Genomic DNA, 23,745 nt, shown 5'->3' with positions numbered 1-23,745 from the left:
CTGAGGGCCAGCTAGATTGATGGTAAAGTAATTCAATAGATGGAAGCCAAGAACTGTCAAATGAGGGAACAGCCTAAAAATAACAAGGCAAGACTTCACTCTGTAAAGGTAAAGGTTAAAAGAGAACTCAACAACAAATTGTTAACTTGAGACTACTATGTCCCAGGCACTTGGTCAGATGATGGGATGAACGTGGTGAGAGTCAATCAGACCATGATATCCTGTTTTTCCAGGGATTCAAGTTCAAAGAATATCTGGTAGGAAAGGATGAAGAAATTATCTAGTCTAGAGGCAAAAACCAGAGGTCTGAGATATGCACTGTTTATTTATAAAACTTGAATTTGAATGCTAAAAGCCTTTAGACCAGGTATGCACACTCCAGCTGCCCTTGTTCTAAGCCCTTCTTGTATTCTTGAGCCACTGACTTGCCTGAAATGCTTTCCTGCCTCTGAAAGCATTCCAGTTTGCAACTCCTGCATATCTGGTTTTACAGATGGCGAAACTGAGGATAAGAAGTTAAAGGACTTACCTCTGTCCCACCACTGAATAGGAGCACAGGCAGGACCAGGTCCAGAGATTCCTTTCTTTCAGTGAAACACACACACATCAGGGCTGTTAGCATCTGTCTGTGTAATCACAGAGAGTGAGTCAGGTCCTAGACAACTCTCTTGGGTTATTCAGAATGACATTTTTAGAATGAGTCTAGTCTATTGCTCTAGTTGTTGGCACCCTTCCCACCACTTCTGCTGCTTTTCCCCTTTTCCCAGGTGAGTGAGACAATGAAGCAATCTCAGACAGGCTTTGGAATGTTTGGGGCAAACATAAAACGACTGCTCCAAAAATCAATGACTGTTTCATCTCCATTGAAGAGAGGTGGCCTGGGTACTGGTGGCCATTCAGATCTGTTCCTTCTTTCCCACTTCTGTACTACATTCCTTATCCTGGCTTCTTCTACTCTGAAGACTCAGGTCCCATGTGCTCTTCAGTCTCCATGTCTGGGTAATCACCCTTCTGTGGCCTAGAGATCACAGCCACTCTTCCCCCCACCAACACATCACCCAGAAGCTGTCAGCTCATAATGATTTTCAGTTGCAACTAACTGGGATGAGAGTACTGTTTTAATTGTTATTGAATAACTTAAATTAAGCAGGGCAGTAGAGAAGGCAGGTGGCAATGAAGATGGGAATTGTACTTCTGTTCAGAGGCATAAATTTAGGACTCCAGCAATTGTATTGTGATCTGAAAGCTGAGAATTTATGAGTTTTAAAATATATACACTAGGAAAACTTCTAGAATAGATTGCATTTTTTAATAGTAGGTTTAGTGTGTTCTCTACAGAAAAATGACAGGGCAATAAAAGAGGTCCTTGCTTTATGACACCAGAATATTTTAGATAAGACTCAGTACTGAGACTTAACTGATTTTCTGCTGGTGGAGAGCAACAGCAAAGCAGAGAGGAAAAGTGGAATGATGGTGTTATAGCCCCTGACCAACTTAGTTATAGTCTGAAAAACAAAAGAGAAGGAAACTAGCATTCTATGTGTTAGAAAAATCAACAGGACTTTCATCCATTCACTGTCAGCCATGTGCCCATCCTGGGCTAGGTGCTTTGGGACATTAAATAAAAATGACAATAAAACAGAAAAAAGACTGGTTCTGTATTATGTGTAATTTAGTTTGGAAAACAGGAAGGATGTTTAGAATCAAACACTAGGTTGTGTGGCTCAACTGGATTACAGGACAGTGAAGAAGGAAAAGGCCACGGGTTAGAGGAATCTGGGAAAGTTTTTTGCTCAAGATAGATATTGAGAGGAAATCTCAGAAAATGGAGAGAAGTGTGGAAGGGGTGGGGTCTCAGGAAATGAGGCCAGTATGACATAGCTGGGCAGGAACAATGGAAGGGGCACTCAGGAGATTCATTAGCCTAAAGCAGAAGGTCTGTGTTAAAATGTTGGTAGTATGTGACCACAAATGCCAGTCATGCAAGGACACAGCTGCTACAGGCTTTCTGAAGGTCTTCATCCTGACTTAATGATAAGGGTACTATTCCTCTCTTGGCTAGAGGAAATAGGGCTAACTGCCTGACGAAGTAGGAAGCCAGCTGGGTAGAATACTTGGCCCAAATCTGTCCCCTGATCTGCCTGATGACCTCGAGGTTATTTGGTCAGAAACAAAGTCTTCCCTTCCAATGTGAGGAATGAGGTTTCAACTGCCAAGAACCTTACAAGAGGGGACACACAACTGCCAAGAACCTTATAAGAGGGGACATAGAGACAGTTATTGAATGGTAAGTGACTGATGGCCAAGGTTTTACCAAGAAGACAGTTTGGTGAGTGGTGGGACTGCCCGGAAATGATAGAAGAAGTGACACATTTTAGAGGTGGGGTGGTGCACAGTAAGAAATGGCACACAAAATAGAGGCCTCACAGTGTGGTAGAAAGAGCAAGGCTATGAGGTTCAGATACACCTAACTTTAAATCCTGAGTGCCAACTTTTGGGGAGGAGCAAGTGCTCAGCTTTCAAATAAAGACGGCAAAATTTATGTAAGAGAATCAGAGAGCATGTAAGTAAAACACCTGGCAAAATGCCTGGCTCCAGCAGGCACTGAATAAATAGTAATAATTATTAATTTAAAGAAAAATATGGGAACATCACAGAGGAACTTTAGCAACTTGACAATTCTGACAACTTTAGTGTTGATAAAAGAACTAAGGCTTAGTTGAGAAATTATTTAAAAAACTCTTCTTGTTCTTTCCCCAATGCTTCCCAACCAGTATGGAATCATGTCAGGATGCCCTTCTTGTAGCTATGGGATACATCTGTTGTTCTTCCTCCACCTAGGGTCCATTTCCTCTTTTTCTGGTAACTGCACCTCACCTATCCTTGGAGGAAGCATCCTACTCTACTCTGAATGCACAGAGTTTGTGCGGAGTTGAATCTAACTCTTGGCAGCAGGGTGGGCAGTTGATCAAGGCATAACAAGTCAGAACTGTCCATCCTCCTGGCCATTCCCCCATGCTACTCCCCACCCCAGGGACTGGAATGTGACTCACCAATCAGTCCACTCTGACTGGCATCAAATGTCTTACAACTATTGGGAAAAAGAAGCTGCTAACTAATGAGAAGACCTGCTAGAGGATAGAGAGTAGAGAGAGAGTCCTGATATGAATATAGCAACGGTGCCAGGCACTGTTCTAAGTGCTGTGGATATCAACTTTATTTAATCCTTCCAAAAATTTTATGAGAAAGTTATTATTAATATCTCCATTTTAGAGGAAAGGAAATGGAGTCATTCACTGAAAGGGGTAAAAACTTGCTCCAAGTTACACAGCCAGTGGGTACCTAACACTACCGGGATTTAACCCCAGACTGTCTGGTTTCAAAGTCCTTGCCTTAACCAGTATACCATGCTGTCTTTTCAAGAGATATTTCAGATTCTGGATCCTCTATACTTTTCAGTTATGTGAGCCAATATAATTTCTTTTTTGGCTTAGGCCAGTTTGAGCTGGGATTTTGCCACTGGCACCCAAAGGAGTCCTAAGTAATTCAACTGCACAACAAATGTGCTGTCTGTCTTTTCCAGGGTCCCCGTGTTAGCCCAGACCCTGCTCTTCACTTGCTGAAGTTACTGTCCAAATGTATAAACCTTTCATTCAAAGTCTTCTGCATTCTTATACAAACCTGTGTTTGGATCTTACTTTTAATCCTCCTCTACAAAAATTTCCTCTTTGTCACCTATTAGTGATCTCTTTTAACCTACAGCTGAGTTAATTACTTCTTGTAAGTCCATTGACCCTTCTGATCTCACGCTCACTCATTGCTAGGGAAGAAGTCTAAAGTAGTATTTTGCAATTTCTTAAAATCCATCTCTCATTCGATAACTGTAATAACCTCTCCCCTGTCTTTCTCCTCTTGCAAATGGAAGAGGCTGCAGCCTTTTCCCCACACCCCAGTGGTCCTTGTTAGCTTTCCAGCAGTAGTTGCAATATTTTAAACAAGGCTTTCTTGCAATCATTTCTTCCTCCTTTGTGTATTCTCCTCTTTTCAAAGTGCATTTGGTTGTGCTCCCAGCTGTGTAGGATTGTTTGGGTGCTGGTCTGTAGTGAAAGGATAAGAAGAATAATTGGCTAACACAAGGCCTGAGGGAAGGATTCCAATAGGAGAAAAAGCTAATCTTTGATGGGAGAAAGCTCCTGTTTCTTTCTGGGTTAGAAAAGGCAGCATTTTCAAATTGAAATCTCTAGGACTGAGACAGATTTCTTGAGAATGTTCGTGGTCCTCTGCTTGACAACACAGATTTCTTTGGGACTTTGTCCTGCCTCAAAGGCATTGAGAGCAATATGTTAACAACGGACACCTGAATTGCCTTCCCAATGCTGTGTGCTCTAAGTTGACCCCAAAATTGCTGAAGCAGGCTAAGCTTTTCCCCTAGGGTGCTGGTTATACACTGGTAAGTTCTTAAGCTTCATTCACAGCTCCTCTGTTTTCCAATGACCCTGTTCCCTGCTTTTCCCAGTCAGGCTGATCTGCAAACATACAAACTTCAACCACAAACTATTTGCAACTCCAAAGGAAGGAACAGTGCACCGAGGAAGAAACAAACCAACACTCACAACAACACAACCATAGGAGCCTGTAGACAGTTAGTTCTGCTCCCACTTCGGGAAGACCTGACTGTCCTCCTACCCCATCTCTAGAGAGGAACAGTTGTTTCAGATGAGTGAGGAGGATTACTTGGATTATTACAATGCTAAAATGGATTTTCTGTACAAGACAGGATAAAAATCCTTCCTAAACACAGTCTCACTTCCAAAGAAGGAATTATGGCAAGACCCTTGCATCTTAAGAGCAGTGGTGGGAGTTTGGGAGTTTCTTTAGGAAACTTGATGTTGGTAAAGAACCCATACGCCTGTGATGAACCTGCCCTTTAGCAGTGCTCAATAGGCCACAGGGACTCAGTTAAACCGCAGCTAGAAATGACAGCCTTTAAGGACGAGGAGCTACTCAACTCCAACTTCAGACCTCATAAAGTGCTGAAATTCTTGGGGGAAAATGTGTGAAGTTATAAATAAACTTTATTCTATCCCCTAGAATATAGAATATAGATATCCCCTGAACATAAATAACTAATTTCTCCAGCAGTTTTTCTGTAACTGAGTGAATATATATCTTTATGAATTGTTTGAATAACCCTAATACACTGATGGGACTTTGTCTTGAACTCATATCACGGGAGTGAAAACAGACCTTATGTATCTTGAATGTTTCAGCTCTATTCTGAGTCATGAATCTTAAAAACATGTTTTTCTTTCAATTCCAATGATTTCTGTTGAACTGACCAACTGCATTCAGTTGATTATGAACTATTTAATCAGATTTTCTAATTCTCTGGTTCCATCACCGTAAGAAAAGTAATTTTTGTTCTTTTCAGTTCACTGGGTGAGTACATGCCCAGTCACTTTCTGGAGACATCACTGCTTACTGCCATTTGGAGTTTTTGCCTCCAGGCTCCACTCCAGTTAACTCTCCAGTTACTTTATCTTATTTCCCAGTTGCTTGGCCAAGTGAGGCTTCCAGGACACAATCTGTGCCAATCTTAAAGCATAGAGTTGCAGGTTAAAAAGTAATACATGTCGTTACTGTTTCAGTTCATAATATGGAAGTCATATACACTCCACTCCTCTTGACTATTGCTTCTTTGACTCAAATATTCTATGGGGTTCCTTTACCTATCTATTAATTCATCTTATATCCCAAATCCCAGTAATTAATAACAGGACAGCCTTTTTGTTCTTTTTTTTTTTTAAGATTTTATTTATTTATTTGACAGAGAGAGACACAGCGAGAGAGAGAACACAAGCAGGGGGAGTGGGAGAGAGAAGCAGGCTTCCCACCGAGCAGGGAGCCCAATGTGGGGCTTGATCCCAGGACCCTGGGATCATGACCTGAGCCGAAGGCAGATGCTTAACGACTGAGCCACCCTGGTGCCCCAGCCTTTTTGTTCTCCAATGAAAGAAGAATATTACCTATCTATACCTGGGAATTAGGTAATTAACCAATTTAATGTTTCTTTTTAAAAAATATTTTATTTATTTGAGAGAAAGAGAGGGAGAGAGCACAAGTGAGCGGGGAGGAGCAAAGAGAGAGGGAGAGGCAGGCTCCCCGCTGAGCAGAGGGCCTGATGTGGGTCTCAATCCCAGGACCCTGGGATCATGACCTGAGCCGAAGGCAGACACTTAACCTACTGAGCCCCCCAGGCACCCCTAATTTAATGTTTCTTTTGGAGAACACCTTACCAAATCCCTTAGTCTTGTTTCTCCTCACTTCTCCTGAATTACATTCTACAATCCAACTCTATGAAAGAATTTTAATTGCTTGGAAAGAAATAGAGTATGACTCCTGGACTACTTTAAACAGTAGTTTTCCAGATATGAGAAATATATTAAATCATATTATTTACCACTTTGCCCAATTAAAAGATAGAGTGAAGGGGATGAAAAACATAAATGGAGACCTAGAGGGGGGTATATGCAATGCCATTGAGTTTTTAATATTTCCCCTGTAGAAAGGAAGTTAATAATTGGGAGTAATTCCTTCTGACTTTAAGGGGGTGTTATAACAGAGGTTAGATTTACTTAAGTCAAGAAAAACTTGAAAAAGCAGGAGTGTCACTCTTATAATCCTCATTCCTGGAATTGAATAAAGAACATTGAGAAATTTAATACATAAGTGAGTTAGCCTCACTTACCACTAATTGTTTTCTAGTGTTAAGCAGTAATGATAGAGTCTATCTATAACCATTTGTAATCCACCTTTGTCAACCATGTTTATCTTATCTTTTTATTATAATGGGTGACCCTAGGCAATTTTCAATGCTTTGGGAAGGGGCTTCTTTTTCAACCCCAAATTACTTGCAACTCCAAAGGAAGGAACAATAGGTGAAGGTAGAAACAAACACACATGCACAACAACAATGTGACACAATGGGATTCATTCTGGAAAATAAATGCTCTCAACCTGCATTTAAAGACTTGTAGGATAACCCACTTTCTATATCATTGTGTTCTAAGGCCCAAGGATCTGAGTTTCTCCTCACAGTAAAGGTTTACCTCATGAGACTCTCTCTATTCTTCTCCATGCTTCAGAGGAGTATTTTCAACATGCTTATCTTCTGGTTCACTAATGCGCTCTTCAGCTGTAACAAATCTGTTCTTAAGCCTATCGAGTTCTTAAAGTTATTGTGTTTTTCAGTTATGGAATGGAATCAATTTCCATTCCCATTGTTTTTTTATAGATTCTAGTTCTTAGAAGAAAGCCTCCATTTGGTCATCTATTATTTTCAACATATGAATCACAATTTAATCATAATTTAAAGTCCATGTCTAATAACACTAATATCTGGGTCATCTATGGTTCTGTTTCTATTGTATTTTGTTTTCCTCTCCTGGTCCTGTTTTCGGTAATGAATTTTATGGAATGTTGAATTATGTATATGAAAAATTGTAGCACCTCAAAATGATATTTTTCTCTACAAGGAATTCATCCCATTCTCTGGCAGGCAGCTAAGAGACAGACTACCTCAATGTAGTCAGGGACTTGAGGCAGCTTTGTAGTGGTTGTAAGACTGGTTATAATATTGGTTCAATGGCATTCCTCAGGGACAGCCTTGCAGACAAAAAGAAAATGGTAAGATAAGTTTGGGAAAGCAAACATTGAGTACATTAATATTTTATATTTAATATGCTAGAGGTAAAATGTGCTGGTGATTGTATCTTTTCCCAGCTACCTTTAGTAACCAATGAGGTAGAAAATTCTAGGAAAGAGGAGTGTACATCTTGATGGTAATAATATGTGATGATATAGATTACACTTTAATAGTATTTATTTTATGTACAAGACACTGTTCTAAGTGATTTACACATATATATGAACTCATTTAATCTTCAAAATCATTCATATAGTATTAGTAATAATTGCAACTATAGACATTGCTATCAATTATCAGGTATTTATTTTGTGATAGGCCAGGCTTTCTACTAGCAGTGCTTCTTTTAATCCTAATAATAAATGAATGAAATAAATGATTTTTGCCATGATGATACTGAGGTATAAAAGTTAAATGGATGTCCCAATATCACCTGATTAATGATCCCAATCTAGACGGGGAAAAACAAAACTAGTATTTTAAATCACCATACTAGAGCTAAACCTTAAGGGTTGTGTTAATGGGGGAAAAATGCTGTGAAACACCACTTAAATTCTCTGCTTTTTATGTTTTCTCATTTAAAGTTCCATAAAAGATTGATGACCAGCACCTAAGTAATTATATTGTTTTCTAAGATAGTTATGGTTAAATAATAAATGTTATGGGATTGACATAGAATTAATCATAAGAAAATAGTAAAGACATTTCCCAAGAGTAGACTTTGCAATCTTTTACTCTGGCAAAATTGCAACTAAACTCCCAGAAGATAATAAATGTAATTAATTTCTAACATCAGTAAGCATAGCATTCCATTGAGAATGGCAACTTTGGGAGTGGAGAAATGAGTTTATAGCTATAGAAATGACAGCATAGTGTTCTTTGTGTTTATATCTGGGAGAAGTAAGCTGCTGTGCCCTCATCAACATACTCTGCCACCTACAGCCAGGTTAGGAAGAGAATAGTACTTTGGCTTAGAATATAAGTAATCCCTAAGCCTGCTGAGATCAGTTTTAGCTGAATTCTTATGTAGCTAAAAGCAGACATTAAGAGACTCCATAAATGCCCCAATACAAGCCAAGGTTGCCCCTCAAAATTATTTCTCAGAAAAGTTTCTGTTAGATTTTTTGTTCCCAGTTACCTGGTACCTTTCCAGGGAGAGAATTATGTATCTCTACCAGTTGCAGTGTGATTTTTTTTTCTTTTTTTCTAAAGAGAGAGCCTAAAAGCAACATAGACCAGAAAGGAACACAGACAATATACAGTAACAGTCACCTTACAGGCAATATACTGGCACTAAATTCATATCTTTTAATAGTTACCCTGAATGTAAATGGGCTAAATTTCCCAATCAAAACACACAGGCTATCAGATTGGATAAAAAAAACAAGACGCATCGATATGCTGTCTGCAAGAGACTCATTTTAGACCCAAAGACACCTCCAGATTGAAAGTGAGGGGGTGGAAAACCATTTACCATGCTAATGGACACCAAAAGAAGGTGGGGTGGCAATCCTTATATCAGACCAATTAGATTTTAAACCAAAGACTGTAATAAGAAATGAGGAAGGACACTATATCCTACTTAAAGGGTCTATCCAACAAGAAGATCTAACAATTGTAAATATCTATGCCCCTAACATGGGAGTAGCCAATTATATAAGCCAATTAATAACAAAAGCAAAGAAACACATCTACCACAATACAATGATAGTGGGGGACTTTAACACCCCCCTCACTGAAATGGACAGATCATCTAAGCAAAAGACCAACAAGGAAATAAAGACCTTAAATGACACACTGGACCAAATGGACTTAACAGATATATTCAGAACATTCCATCCCAAAGCAACAGAATACACATTCTTCTCTAGTGCCCATGGAACATTCTCCAGAATAGATCACATCCTCGGTCACAAATCAGGTCTCAACCAGTACCAAAAGATTGGGATCATTCAGTTGCTATGTGATTTGCAGTGCTTCACTATGGGATGAGTACACATCCTACCCCAGTGATGTTGGGTATGACAATGTGACTTTCTTTGATCCACAGAATATAGGTAATGTGATTGTTCAACATCTAAGCAAAAGCTCTAAGGGCTATTGAAGAAATCACTCATGGGAATGCAGATCATTGGTAGGGACTATGCCTCCTGCCTGAATCTCAGATTAAAAAAAAGATTCATGGTACAGAATTGCATGTAACTAACATATAACGTGAATAAGAAATACACCCTGTTGTTGTAAACCATTGGGATTATAATGTTGTTTGTCACTGTAGCAAAACCTAGGAAAAATTGACTGATACAAAATTACTCTAGCCACAAGTGTTTATCAGTGTTCTCATTTACAGAGTGCTGTTTTAATTACCTAATTTGAAAGAGCAGCTACTATTTAGTAAAAAAAACTATTTAATCAAACAAGGCTAATTTTGGATGTCCTTAGGGTTCTCTTCAGGGAATTGATTTAAAAGGAGGCACATAAAATTAACATAAACTTAGTAATTGTTCCTAGGGATGTGAAGTCACTATTGTAAATGTTAGATATCATTGTAAACCGGTATTTTGGATGATTTTGACTACTATAAACAGCAATATATTATTGATGATTTTGCAAAAATTAAGAAGATATACCCACAAAATTAAGGAGATAAATAGCAACAATTGTATATCATTAAGCAAACAGTTACTTCTCACTTAGAACATTTTTTAGTGGAAAATAAACCCAGCTCAGATTACAAAAAAATTCTATATCTCAAACAACTTAGAAAGCAAAGACTATATTATAATCTGAAAATCTGCTTTGGGGATGATTCAAAAATTGACTCTATAATTATACTAATGTTGAAGATACATGTGTAAGAAATAGAATATTTTTCATGAAATGTGAGTAAAAACTATTTCTAAATTAATATATTCTTGTATGTAATGTGTGATTTTAAATAGTACATATAACTATATTAATAAATTAATCTTTATAGACACTGGCATATATTTTCATAGACAGTAGATATTTTCATCCATGTCTATAACAGTTTTTTAACCACACTTTACCACCTTGAGCATGTGAATTATAAGAGACATGGATGAAAATAATGGACAAAAAAGTTTTACTAGGAAAATAAGCAAATATTGGGAGCCATATTTTATCTAAGAGAAAGAGTATATAACTCAGTTAAGGACAATCTTTTATTTTTAGCAACATGGAATCTTTGATGATGCTAGTCCTGTATTTCACCATGCCCCAACTGGTCCTATCAAAGACCTTCTTTTAATTTTTTTGGGGGGGGTCAGAGGGAGAGGGAGAGAGAATCTCAAGCAAGCTCCATGCCCAGCACAGAATCTGACATGGGGCTCCATCTCACAACACTGAGCTCATGACCCAAGTTTGATATCTAACTGATTGAGCCACCCAGGTACCCCTCACAGACCTTCTTTTAGAAGAGAAATGAACTATCTTATTTTCTACAATACACATTCCCTGTTTCTTAGACTGGGCCATCTTAATCCTTTATATTTCATTCCTGACTCTTTAATGTCATTAAATGTATCAACCAAAGCTTTGATTTTACTAGTTTTGAAAATTAGTGTTTTCTCTTGGGTGATGGGAGGTGTATGTATGGAGGGAAGGGGTGAGGTAAGGGGCCTGAACTAAAAGTATCTTTCTTGATAAATCAGCAAGTCATGATGGTGAGGACATTTTGAAATGATCTTTTTAGAGGACTTGGAGTACCAACATTCACTCTGGATTGTCTTGCTGGAGATTCTAAGGATTTATCTCAGACTGGGTGGCTTAAACTAGAGGAAATGTACTTTAGGAGAAGATGATGGATCATAGAACAAAATCAAGAATTTTGGGTAAGGAATAGAATTTTCTGAAGAATGATTAGAGATTTATGTGTGGAAATTTGAATGCCTAAGGACAGAGTAGAAAATTTAAAAACCCGGTTGAACCTATTTTGATATACTTTATAAATTGTTTGCCTTATTGGAAACTGTGGCAGAGTAAAGATGACCACAAATTTTTAACCCTTCTCCCACTGAGATATGGGATCCACAGTTTCTCCTTTTGAGTCTGGTGATCCGTGTGATGCTCTGACCTATGGAATATTATGGATGTGGTCCTGTGTGTCAAATGCTAGATCTAGAACTTAAGTGACTGGCAGCTTTCACTTTGTCTCTTGAAATGCTTGATACAGGAGAAGCTAGCTGCCCTGTAAGAAAGCTGAATTCCTTGAGATTCTCATGTTGTAAGAAGCTCAAGCTAGCCATGTGTAGAAATGCTTCACGAGACTCCAGCTATTGCAGCCATCCTAGCCCAAGTGCCGCGCCGCACATACGATTGAAGAACATTTCAGGTGACTCCAGTCTCAGCTACCATCTGACTACAAACATATGAAGGACACCAAGTGAGAGTCCTCCTGATAAACTCATCAACCCTAGACTTTGAGACATAGTAAAAAATAATTCAATAAACAGTACAATCTTCATGTTGCTTAATTCAGAAACATGGGAATCGTGCTTGACCCCTTCCTCATCCTTACTGCCCACAAGGTATTCAAATCTCAATGCCTGAGCATAATAGGATATATATTTATATATACATTTTATATACATACATACATATATGTGTATATACATATGAATATATACATATGTATGTGTATATAGAATGAATAAATGGAATCTTGAACTATTTCTCAAGGGAACAGACAATATAGTTTCACAAATTTGGAAATCATTTATGTTGCTTAGATGAAACCAGATTCTAGGATGTATCCTACAAATTTTGTGTGTGTTTAAAGGGTATTCTGAAGCCTGGAATTTAAAGGGTATTCTGAAGCCTCCATATTTTCTTTTATCTTTTCCTTTAGATTTTCTCACAACTTTTGTAACTGCACAAATAAAATTGTGTGGTAGTGTGTTAGGGGAAGTGCTCCATTTTTTTGTAATTGAAATATAGCTGACATACACTGTTACATTAGTTTCAAGTGTACAGCATACTGATTCAAAAATTCTATATGTTATGCTATGCTCACCACAAGTGTGGCTACCATCTGTCACCATACAATGCTATTACAATACCACTGACTATATTCTCTATACTGTACCTTTCATCCCTATGACATATTCATTCTATAACTAGAACCATGTATCTCCCACTCCCCTTAACACATTCTTCCCTTCAGCCCACCCCCCTTCTCTCTGGCAACCATCAGTTTGCTCTCTGTATTTATGGGTCTGTTTCTGCTTTTTGTTAATTTATTTTTTCATTTTATTTATTTAGATTCCATATATAAGTGAAATTTTATGATATTTGTCTTTCTCTGTCTGATATATTTTACTTAGCATAATATCCTCTAGGTCCATCCATGTTGTTGCAAATGGCAAGATCTTATCCTTTTATGGCTGAATAATATTCCATTCTGTATATATACCACATCTTCTTTACCGATTCTTCTATCCATAGAGACTTGGGCTGTTTCCATATATTGGCTATTGTAAATAATGCTGCAATAAACATAGGGGTGCATATATCTTTTCCAATTAGCATTTTATTTTCTTTGGGTAAATACCCAGTAGTAGGATTAGTGGATCATATGGTATTTCTACTTTTAATTTTTGAGGAATCTCCATACTGTTTCCAACAGTGGCTGCACAAATTTATGTTCCTATCAATGGCACACAAGGGTGCCTTTTTCTTCATGTCCTTGTTAGCACGTGTTATTTTTTGTCTTTTTTATTTTATCCATTCTGACAGCTGTAAGGCAATATCTCATTGTAGTTTTGATTTGCATTTCCCTAATGATAAGTGGTGTTCAGGATCTTTTCATGTGTCTGTTGGCCTTTTGTATGTCTTGTTTGGGAAAAAATGTCTATTCAGGTCTTCTGCCCATTTTCCTCAATTGGATTATTTGTTGTCTTGGTGTTGAGTTATATAAGCTCCTTATTTATTTTGGATATTAACTCTTTATTGGATATATTATTTGCAAATATCTTCTCCCATTCAGTAGGTTGCCTTTTTATTTTGTTGATGGTTTCCTTTGCTGTGCAAAAGCTTTTTATTTTGTTGTAGTACCAAGAGCTAATTTTTGCTTTTGTTTCCCTTGCCTGAGGAGACATAGCTAAAGAAAATGTTGGTATAGCCGATGTCAAAGAACTTACTGCCTGTATTTTCTTCTAGGAGTTTTATGGTTTCAGGTCTCACATTTAGCTCCTTAATTCATTTTGAGTTTATTTTTGTGTATGGTGTGAAAAAGTAGTCCAGTTTCATTCTTTTGCTTGTAGCTGTCCAGTCTTCCCTGCACCAGCACCATATAGTGAAGAGACTGTATTTTCCCCATTATATATTCTTGCCTCATTTTTTTGTAGATTAATTGACCATACAAGCATGGGTTTATTTGGGGGTTATCTGTTTCACTGATACATGTTTCTGTTTTTGTGTCAGTACCATACTGTTTTGATTACTACAGCTTTGCAGTATACCTTGAAATCTAGAATTGTGAAACCTTCAGCTTTGTTCTTTCTCAAGATTGCTTTGGCTACTCAGGGTTTTTTTTGTGGTTCTGTACAAATTTTAGTATTATTTGCTTTATTTCTGTGAAAAATCATATTGGCAAATTTGAAAGGAATTATACATTGAATCTTTAGATTATTTTGAGTAGTACAGATATTTTAACAATATTGGTTCTTACAAGCCATGAAGATGGAATATCTTTCCATTTGTTTGTGTCATCTTTAATTTCTTTCGTCAGTGTTTTATAGTTTTCAGAGTACAGATCTTTTACATCCTTGGTTAAATTTATTTCTAGGTATTTATTATTTTTGGATGAATTATAAATGGAATTATTTTCTTTGTTTCTCTTTCTGCTCCTTTGTTATTCTCACCATTGAGTATGATGTTAACTGTGGGATTGTCATATATGTCTTTTATTATGCCATGTTATGCCATTAGGTCTGTTCTCTCTAAACCCACTTTGTTGAAAGTTTTTATCATGAACAGATGTTAAATTTTGTCAAAGGCTTTTTCTGCATCTATTGAGATGATCGTATAATTTTTATTCTTCATTTTGTTAATAGGAAGTGCTCTTTTGAAGGTAACAAGAACGTGCTGAGGATAATTGTAATTTGTGAATGCATGCTGTCACCAGCCATCAGGCAAAGTAGAGATACCCATGGGAAGAAAATGCCACCACCCATATAGCTGTCTTTAAGCAAATGGCTCAGCACCATACAAAAAACAATTCACCTATTCAGCCATTGCTCCTTACAAATATATTACAATATAACTTACAGGGAAAACAAATTGACCTGGACACATTTGTACAGCCTAACTCATACCATATAGAAAAGAGTCTCTACCTGTTCTCCAACAATAGAGAAGAAATTCATCCAGCTATCTGTACATTTCCCATTCTCTTTCCATATGTATTTCTTGAGAAGTGAACTTGTAGGCCTGGTTAACACTACATTCAGATGAGTACTCTAAAACTGTTCTTATCCTAGATTATAGGGGCATCTGTACTGGTGGAATTCCAAGCTTCAACATAGCCTTTCAACACACAACATGTGTAGTATACATCCTCATGTTGGCTAATCTGGTTTTATCTAAATATGGAAGACCTCTGAACTTGTGAAACTGTATCAACTAATCTCTTGAGACATATATCAAAGTTTCATTTATTCACTACACACACACACACACACACACACAATATGATCAGGCAATGAGAGTTGAGAAAATGCATGCAGGGTAGAGAAAATAAGGGAGAGAGATCAAATATGATTTTTAAGGTCCTAGCTTAAGCAACCTGAGAGTTGTTTGCACTATTTATCAAATTATATCAAATTATCAAATTATAAATCAAATCATATTATAAATCAAATTATAAATCAATCAAATTATAAATCACCAGAGGGAAATATGTTTTGGGAGTGGGGGGATGATAAGTTCATCTTGAACATATTTAAGATGCCTGCTATGCATCTGAGATGTCATGTAGGTAGTTGACATTATGTGGGTTCGGTTCACAGGGCAGATGTCTGGACTGTGTTGATATGAAAGTCTTCAGTCATCAGCAAATAGATGGTAATTGAGGCCAGGAGAGAGATGAGATGAGGGGAATATTATAGAATTTCTAAGATAGGGCCTCAGTGAGCTTGAATGGAAGAGAAAAACTTGCTAACTAGATTAAATGTACATTTATAGAGGTAGGAAGAAAATCAAGAGTAGTGGGTGTCAGAACCAGAGGGAGGAGAGTTTTTCTAGAAAGATGACATGGTGCATAATGTCAAATATTGTTAAGCAAATATAAGGATGAAAAGCACCTGTTGGATTTAGTCATGTAAAGGTCATTAATGATCATGATGACAACAGATGTTTTAGAATAATAATATAGAATTCAGGTAAGAGTTAGTTGAAGAGTTTATAGAATATAAAGAAAGGAAAACAGAAACTATAAAATAGCTCTCCAGAGTGTTGACTATGAAAGGAAAGAAATATGGGGTAGGGTATATTAGATTGAAAAACCATTCTATTATTTTGTATTGGTTGGCATGTTAATTTTGAACCCTGTCTTGGGTCTTCACAATAAATTTTTAGCTTTATATGATGTTTAAAACACTAAGCAGTATATTGTGGGCATAAGGGATAAAACAAATCTTTAAAAATTACATGTTTCTTGCTTTCCTTATTCCAATGAGAATTAAATATTCTTAAGAATTGGAGAATAAGTTCACTCTCATGTATTTCCTCCAACATTCTTCACATAGTGTTTGTTATACTCTGTCTTCCCACACTACCTCCCTGGAACTACATCCAGACAAACTTTAGCCCTGCAATATCAAATATTTTCCACTGGAGATAATTATGCTCCCAATCTGGACAAGTGACCAGGGAACTCATTTATATGAACTTCCTCCTGCACTGTTTTATATGACTTCAGCTCTCCAGTAGTTTATCATATAGGAGGACAGTGTTTTAACTTGGGTGGCCTGGAAAACCATTCTGTGGTAACAGGTACAGGATCCTACTTCCTTTCTATCCCTTTCCAAGACCCCTCAGGAAATGTGGAAGTAAAAAAATTGAGTCCCAAAATGTTTTGCCTACTTTAACTTACAATTCTGATGAGCAGGAGTGAGGAGTGAGCAGAAGTTCATATAAATCTGGCATTGGATTAGATTGTATTGTGAAATCTTAAACTTAGAAAGGACACTAGAAATATTAACATACAGTCATCTCATCAAAAACAGATATACCCAAGGTCAGCTGACTGGAAGGACAAATGTGCTTCAAACATCAACAGGTGATCTAGGGCTAGCATTTCTTTTTCAGATTGATATTCTTGGTTTCTTCAAGTTTTCATTTCATGGAGTGACTCCAAACCATCAAGGTTCTTAATGGAAATTGTAGTGGGTTGAATTGTGTCCCCGAAAATGGTAAGTCCAAGTCTTAACTCCCTGTACTAGTAAATGTGACCTTATTTGGAAATATGGTCTTTTCAGATGTAATTAAGTTAAAGATTTCGAGATGACATCATCCTGGACTTAGGGTCTACAAATCCACTGCTTGGTGTCCTTAGGAAAGAAAGGAGAGGGAGATTTGAGACAGATACAAAGAAAAAAAGCTCATCTCAGTCAGAGTTTGGAGTCATGGGTCTATAGGCAAAGAATGCCTAGGATTGCTGACAACTACCAGAAGCTAAAAGAAAGTATGGAACAGATATTCCCCCAGAGACCCCAGAAAGAAGAACCCTGCCAATACCTCGACTGCAGACTTTTGGCCTCCAGAACTAAGAAAGAATAAATTTCTGTTATTTTAAGCCTCCAAGTTTGTGGTAATTTGTTAAGGAGTTCTAGGAATATAATACAGGTGTGTGTGTGTGTGTGTGTGTGTGTGTGTTTGTGTATGTATACTACATTGATATTTTTTATATTGTCAATTTCTCTGTTCAAAAATGGCAATTCATAATTTTGCTGTCAATTAATGTCAAGTTTACTGAATTGTGATTTCCAGAAACTAAATTCATTCTATCAAAATCAGGATATAAATTTTTCACATTAATTTTTTTTTTCTTTTTACCTTTCCCAATATCCATGATAACTTAAAGATTATCTGTAGTGATTTTAGGCTTGGCAATTACTTCAGTAATCAAACATAACTTTTCTGCTTTGGAAATGTAAATTAAATGAAAATGGATAATACTTCCTTTCTATTTCACGGCCTATTATGGACCTTGAATCCCTCTTGCCTACCAGAAGCAATGTTTATTTTAAATTCACTCTTTTTGACGTAGCTTTAAACTAAAAGCTGTGTAATTTAATTCTTAGTCTCAGTAATCTCATAAAAAAGCAGAAAAGGACTCAATTTACAAAAGCTTGTATTTTAATGGCATAGTTACAAAAAAAAAATATCATTCAGTATACTGCTTCCCACTTTAGAGCTTTTATAACCATGGAGTTTCACAGTCCTACAATAAATAATGCTGATTATGTGTCTCCTTCCTTTTGCAAATCTATTGGTAACAAATTTTATTTCTTGGCTGCAATCATTTGATATAAAATTATTTTGTGGTGTGTTTAATGGCATACTTATCAAATTAACATTTAAATATTTGCTGTAGTTTTATGATGCAAAACTGGACCTACAATGATTTATTACACCATAATCCTACATGAAAGTTTCAACCCTTTCTGGTTGTATGATGGAAAGTTCCCAGGAGTATATGCCAGAAAAATAATATTCATCAAACTTGTATAGAAAGGGGAACTTTTAGAAAATTCTCATGGATACAAATATTATTCATAATAATTTCACTTAAATATGTAATTCCATACAAGTCTTAAGTATACATCCCCATGACCACAAAGTCAAAGCAAATGACACAATTCAAAATAAAATTACAAATGCATTAAAATTTAAATAAACTGTATTAATATGATGGATGAAATTACTTTCCTAAAACTAAATTGGCAATCTTTAATTTACTAATAGAAATGTATTTGCATATCCTATGTTTCACTTGAGACTTACTTGACTATTTGGATTTAGAGCATAGTGGACCAGCAATTAAATTATCTTCATTATTATTATTGTTACTTTTCAATTTATCAGTTTTATTTTTAACCACTAATCCATCCTTCTCATTAAATCAATGTGCTGGTGTGTACCAAAATATGTCATTGTAACAAAAACACTTTTAACAGAAAGTTACATATTGTCTAATTACCACTAAACTTTTTACAAAAATTATTCTATGGAAATAGTTTGTTTTGTCATTTTGAGTAAGATTTGTTATTGGTTTTCATTGGATTGTATTAGTTAGGTACTTTCTTTATGTTGTAGTTGTTCAGAGTTTTTCCCTGGAATTACTGTTGAATTTATCAAATGCCCTTTTAGTGTCTATCAATGGAGTGTGTGTGTCTGTGTGTGTGTGTGTCTGTGTTTGCATGTGTTTAAATAATTTTATCATATATGTAGACTCAGATTCATGAAATCATCACCACAATCAAGATACAGAACTGTTCTGTCACCATAAAGATCTCTCTTGTGCTACTCTTATATAGTTTCACCCACCCCTGCTCCTGTCTCCCTGGTGATTACTAATCTGTTCTCCATCTGTATAATTTTATCATTTCAAGAATATTATATAAATGGAATCAGACAATATGTAATCTTTTGAGATTGGCTTTTTTTAATGCAGAATAATGCCCTTGAGCTCCATCCAAGTAGTTATAGTTTATCAATAGTCTATTCTTTTTATTTTGTTGAGTAGCATTCCGTTGTACAAATTTGCCACAGTTATTTCTTTTTAACTATTTCCCTGAGGGCATTTGGATTGTTTCCAAGTTTTGACAATTTTACATATAAGGCTTTACAACTAAGTTGGTATGTTTATAAGTTTTTGTGTGGGCATACATTTTCATTACCCTGTAATAAATGCCCCAGGAGTGTGATTGCTAAGGTATATGAGAAATGTATGTTTTGTTTTATAAGAAATTTCCACATAATCTTCCAGAGTAGCAGTACCTTTTTACATTCCCATAAAGAATATATTAAAGATCAAGTCTCTCTATGTCCTTACCAGCACTTGACACTATCAATATTTTCTATTTTACCTATTTTATAATGTGTGTGGTGATACATCATTATGACTTCAAATTTGTATTCCTTTAATGGCAAAAGATGTTACATTTTCATGTATATTGTTGTAACTTATAATATTTGTTTATATTGTTGACATTGCCAAAGTATCACAACACAACTTGTTAAGAAAGCAAAACTGTTTATTTAAGCTCACTGCAGTAAGGGGAAAAACCACTCAATAGAGATTTAGCAATGCCTCAGAAAGAGGAAGTCAGAAGTGCCACAATTATAAGGTGTTGGTATCTGGGATCAACTAGTTTAAGGTAGATCTTTCAAGCTAGAGAGCTGATTGGGACCAGGCACTTTTTAAGATATAATCATTTTAGATTGGTAGACAGCAAAGTAAGGGCTTTGAGGCAAGTTTGGTAAGTAAAACATTTAAAGGTAAACTGCCCAGGTTAGCAGACCCTGTCTTTGCTAAATAATTCTGATGAAATTTTCTGGGGCAAACATGAAATAATTTACTGGTTTATAGCTTTCTTTCTACTGGGCACAGGTTTCTTCTTTTTTTTTGTAAGATTTTTGTTTACTTATTTGACACAGAGAGAAAGCACGAGCAGGAGGAGCGGCAGCAGAGGGAAAGGGAGAAGCAGGCTCCCCACCAAGCAGGGACCCTGATGCGGGGTTGATCCCAGGACCCTGGGGATCATGACCTGAGCCGAAGGCAGATGCTTAACCAACTGAGCCACCCAGGCGCCCCTGGGCAAAGTTTCTTCTTGCATCACATAGCGAAGTGATATTGGCATAGTTGGTCTGGTTTTATCTAAGTCATTCTGACACAGATAGTCTCAAGTCTCAATAATAATTTCCTGATATTTTAACTATTGTTGAATCTGTGAAATAAGCTATACTTGTCTATAATATATTTTACTCCTTATGAAATATTAGATTGTATTTTTGAAAATGTAATTGGACTTATTTACATATATATTTATCAGTGCAACTCATTTATAGTTTTCTTTTTTGTACCATTGTTTTGTCAGGTTTTGGTATTAAAATTATGCTGGCTTCAAAATATGAATTAAGCTCTTTAACTTTACAACATTCTAGTAGATTTTATTTTTTCCTATTTATTTATTTATTTATTTATTTAGAGAGCATGAGTGGGAGGAGGGACAGAAGGAGGGATAGAGGGAGAGCATTCCAAGCAGACTCCCCATGGAGTGCAGAGCCTGATATGGGGTCTGATCTGATGACCCTGAGATAATGACCTGAGCCAAAACCAAGAGTCAGATGCTTAACCGACTGAGCCACCCAGGTGCCCTAACATTCTGGTAGATTTTAAATAAATTTGAAATTATCTAGTCTTTAAAGTTAGGTGACCTTCATCTTTAAACTCATCTGGTCATTGTGCTTTTTTCTGTAAGAAATATTTAGTCACTTTTCAATTATCTTCAGTGGCAATGGTCTATTTAATTTTTCTTTTAGGATAAAATTTCTTGTTCTGTTCTTTTTTCTTTCTTTTTTCATGTTCTATACTACTTTATTATATATGTCCTCATGATTTCTCCTTCTTCTTCCTCATAACCAGATTTTAGAATGGGCATAATTATTTGTTTACAAACTGGGCTGTGTAAAAATGGAAAATATAATCTATCTCAATTTTGTCATTAGTGGGTTAGCACCCAGACCATGCTCTTTGGACTTAGGCATTCCTTTCCCTGTCTGATGATGACTCATAGCTGAATCCCTTGCAGAAATTGCCTTCAACCCAGGGAACACCCTGGCCCAGGGAGTGATCACTATGCAGATAAAATGTCCAGGCTTCATTAACTTAATTCAGGACAAATCTGAAGAGTAACTCTAGCTTGGAGCATCCTCTAGGATCAAGTGAGGCTTATGTTGCAAATGCCTTAAAGTTCAGCCTCTCCCTCTGACCAGTCTTGTGACCTTCACTCTCTCATGGGCAAAGTTCCTAGGAGCACATACCAGCAAACTTCTTGCAGGCAAATCTCCTCAGAAGAGGTTTCCTGGCTTACCTCCCACCATCCCCCAATCCCACCCTCCCCCCCCAAAAACAGTAAAATTGGCATAATAACACCTACCTCTAACAGCTGTTGTGAATATACAATGAGGCTTTAGATATACAGATATAAACACTTAATATTAGTCATTATTTTATAATAAGATGTTTAAAAAGATGTATAATAAGATGTATAAAAAGATATTTAAAAAATACACAGACTTTTGGCTAAATCCATAAAACTCAGGATTAGTTTTGTGAGCCAAGAAATTTTTATGTATTTTAAAGATAAGTACTAGATTCATCTATGCAGAACATAAAAAGATAACAGAACTTTTCTCTTTGCTCCATCATGATCATATACCTCTGAACTATGTAAAACACTAAAAATGTTAAAGAAAATTGTTTAAAAAGAGTTTGTACAAGTATAGATATATTTTGGCTTCCTTCCCTGTTCCCTACCCTAAGCATACACAAGAGAGTGAGTGAAGCATGATAAAAGAGACTTGGAAAAAAACGTCTATGTGTCCTTTGAGTTTTGGGTGTCTACCTGAACAAAGAAACCAGCATCCACTTCACACACACAGAATACTAAAGGCAAGAATAAGGCTGTTGCTGCCTGGTATGGCAGGCCAAAGAAAGACCAGATAGCATTGAGGAAGCATCACTTCTACCATTTGCCAGGCAGACAGGCATTTGTCACCAGTGGGGAAGTGGGGAAGTAACTACTGTAGAGCACTAGCATGCCTACCAACATAGTGGCTTGCCTATATGGGTAGAGATTTATAGTAAGACCCTGTAGGTGGTGGTACAAATATAGCCAGAACTTGGAGAGGAAGCTTGTAAGAGTTTAGCCAAAAACTGCAAGACTTCTTCAAGGAACTAGGGTAGTGTGGAAGGTGGCTTCAGAAGAAATTTTCAGAAGAAATTTCCAAGATAAACAAATGCTCTCATGATAGATGGTTGCCTCATGAAAGATGGACGCCTGCCATGACAGCAATAGCCAGATTATAATGACTCTGTATTTATTCTAATTCCTCCCTTCTCTGATATAATCCTGGAAGAAACAACAATGGGAACATAAGAAAGTTGTGGCAGTATTAAAACATATCTGCAAATTATTTCACATTCCTCCTACCAAAAAATGGCATCTAATTTAGCCTCAAAAAGGGACAGCCTTATTAATATCATCAAACTTTCTGGATCCATGTTTTGGTTGTGATTATGTTTAGCACTATCTATGGAATATTTTTTCTTTAAATAGGAAAGTTAATCACATTAAACTTATTATCACAGTAGGCTTATTACTCTTATTTCAGTGATATTATTTTATTTCCTATTTTTTATTTCAATTTCCTTACTCTCTATTGTATAAACCAGAGATATTTTTCCTTTGGTAAAGTGATATATTATGGATGGATTTTCATTCTTCTTATGGTTATATTCAATTTTTTATAAAACATTTAAATCTATATTTCTCAATTTATCAACATTGAGAATGAAATTATCATCTGATTACATGGAAATGGTGAACATATATGTACACTTTTACTTCCTTTTAATTACCATTAATAAGCTTGCCCTCTACTTCACTTGTTATGTTTTTTACAAAGTTGATTTCCTTTTTATTACTACTAATATTGAAATTTTGCTGTGGCATTTTTTCTGTCCTTAAAGTCTTTAACTAGGTCATTTTTATTTGTTATTGTAGTGTGCTCTCTTATCTCCTATTTTTCCTTGATTTATATTAGCTGCATTTTAATTTCTCTAAGATGACAAATAAATTGATGTCTAAAATGTACTTCTGATACATGGACTAAATCTTTTTCAAACACATGAAATTCCCATATCTCTTTCATGGCTAGTTTAAATCTTTCTTTCATTTCATAGAATCTTAAGTTTTGATTCTTTTTTTTTTTTTGTAACAGAATGTTGG

The sequence above is a fragment of the Neomonachus schauinslandi genome, chromosome 10, assembly GCF_002201575.2.
Source record: "Neomonachus schauinslandi chromosome 10, ASM220157v2, whole genome shotgun sequence".
Classification (NCBI taxonomy): domain Eukaryota; kingdom Metazoa; phylum Chordata; class Mammalia; order Carnivora; family Phocidae; genus Neomonachus; species Neomonachus schauinslandi.
Note: the sequence above shows the minus strand (reverse complement) of the source record.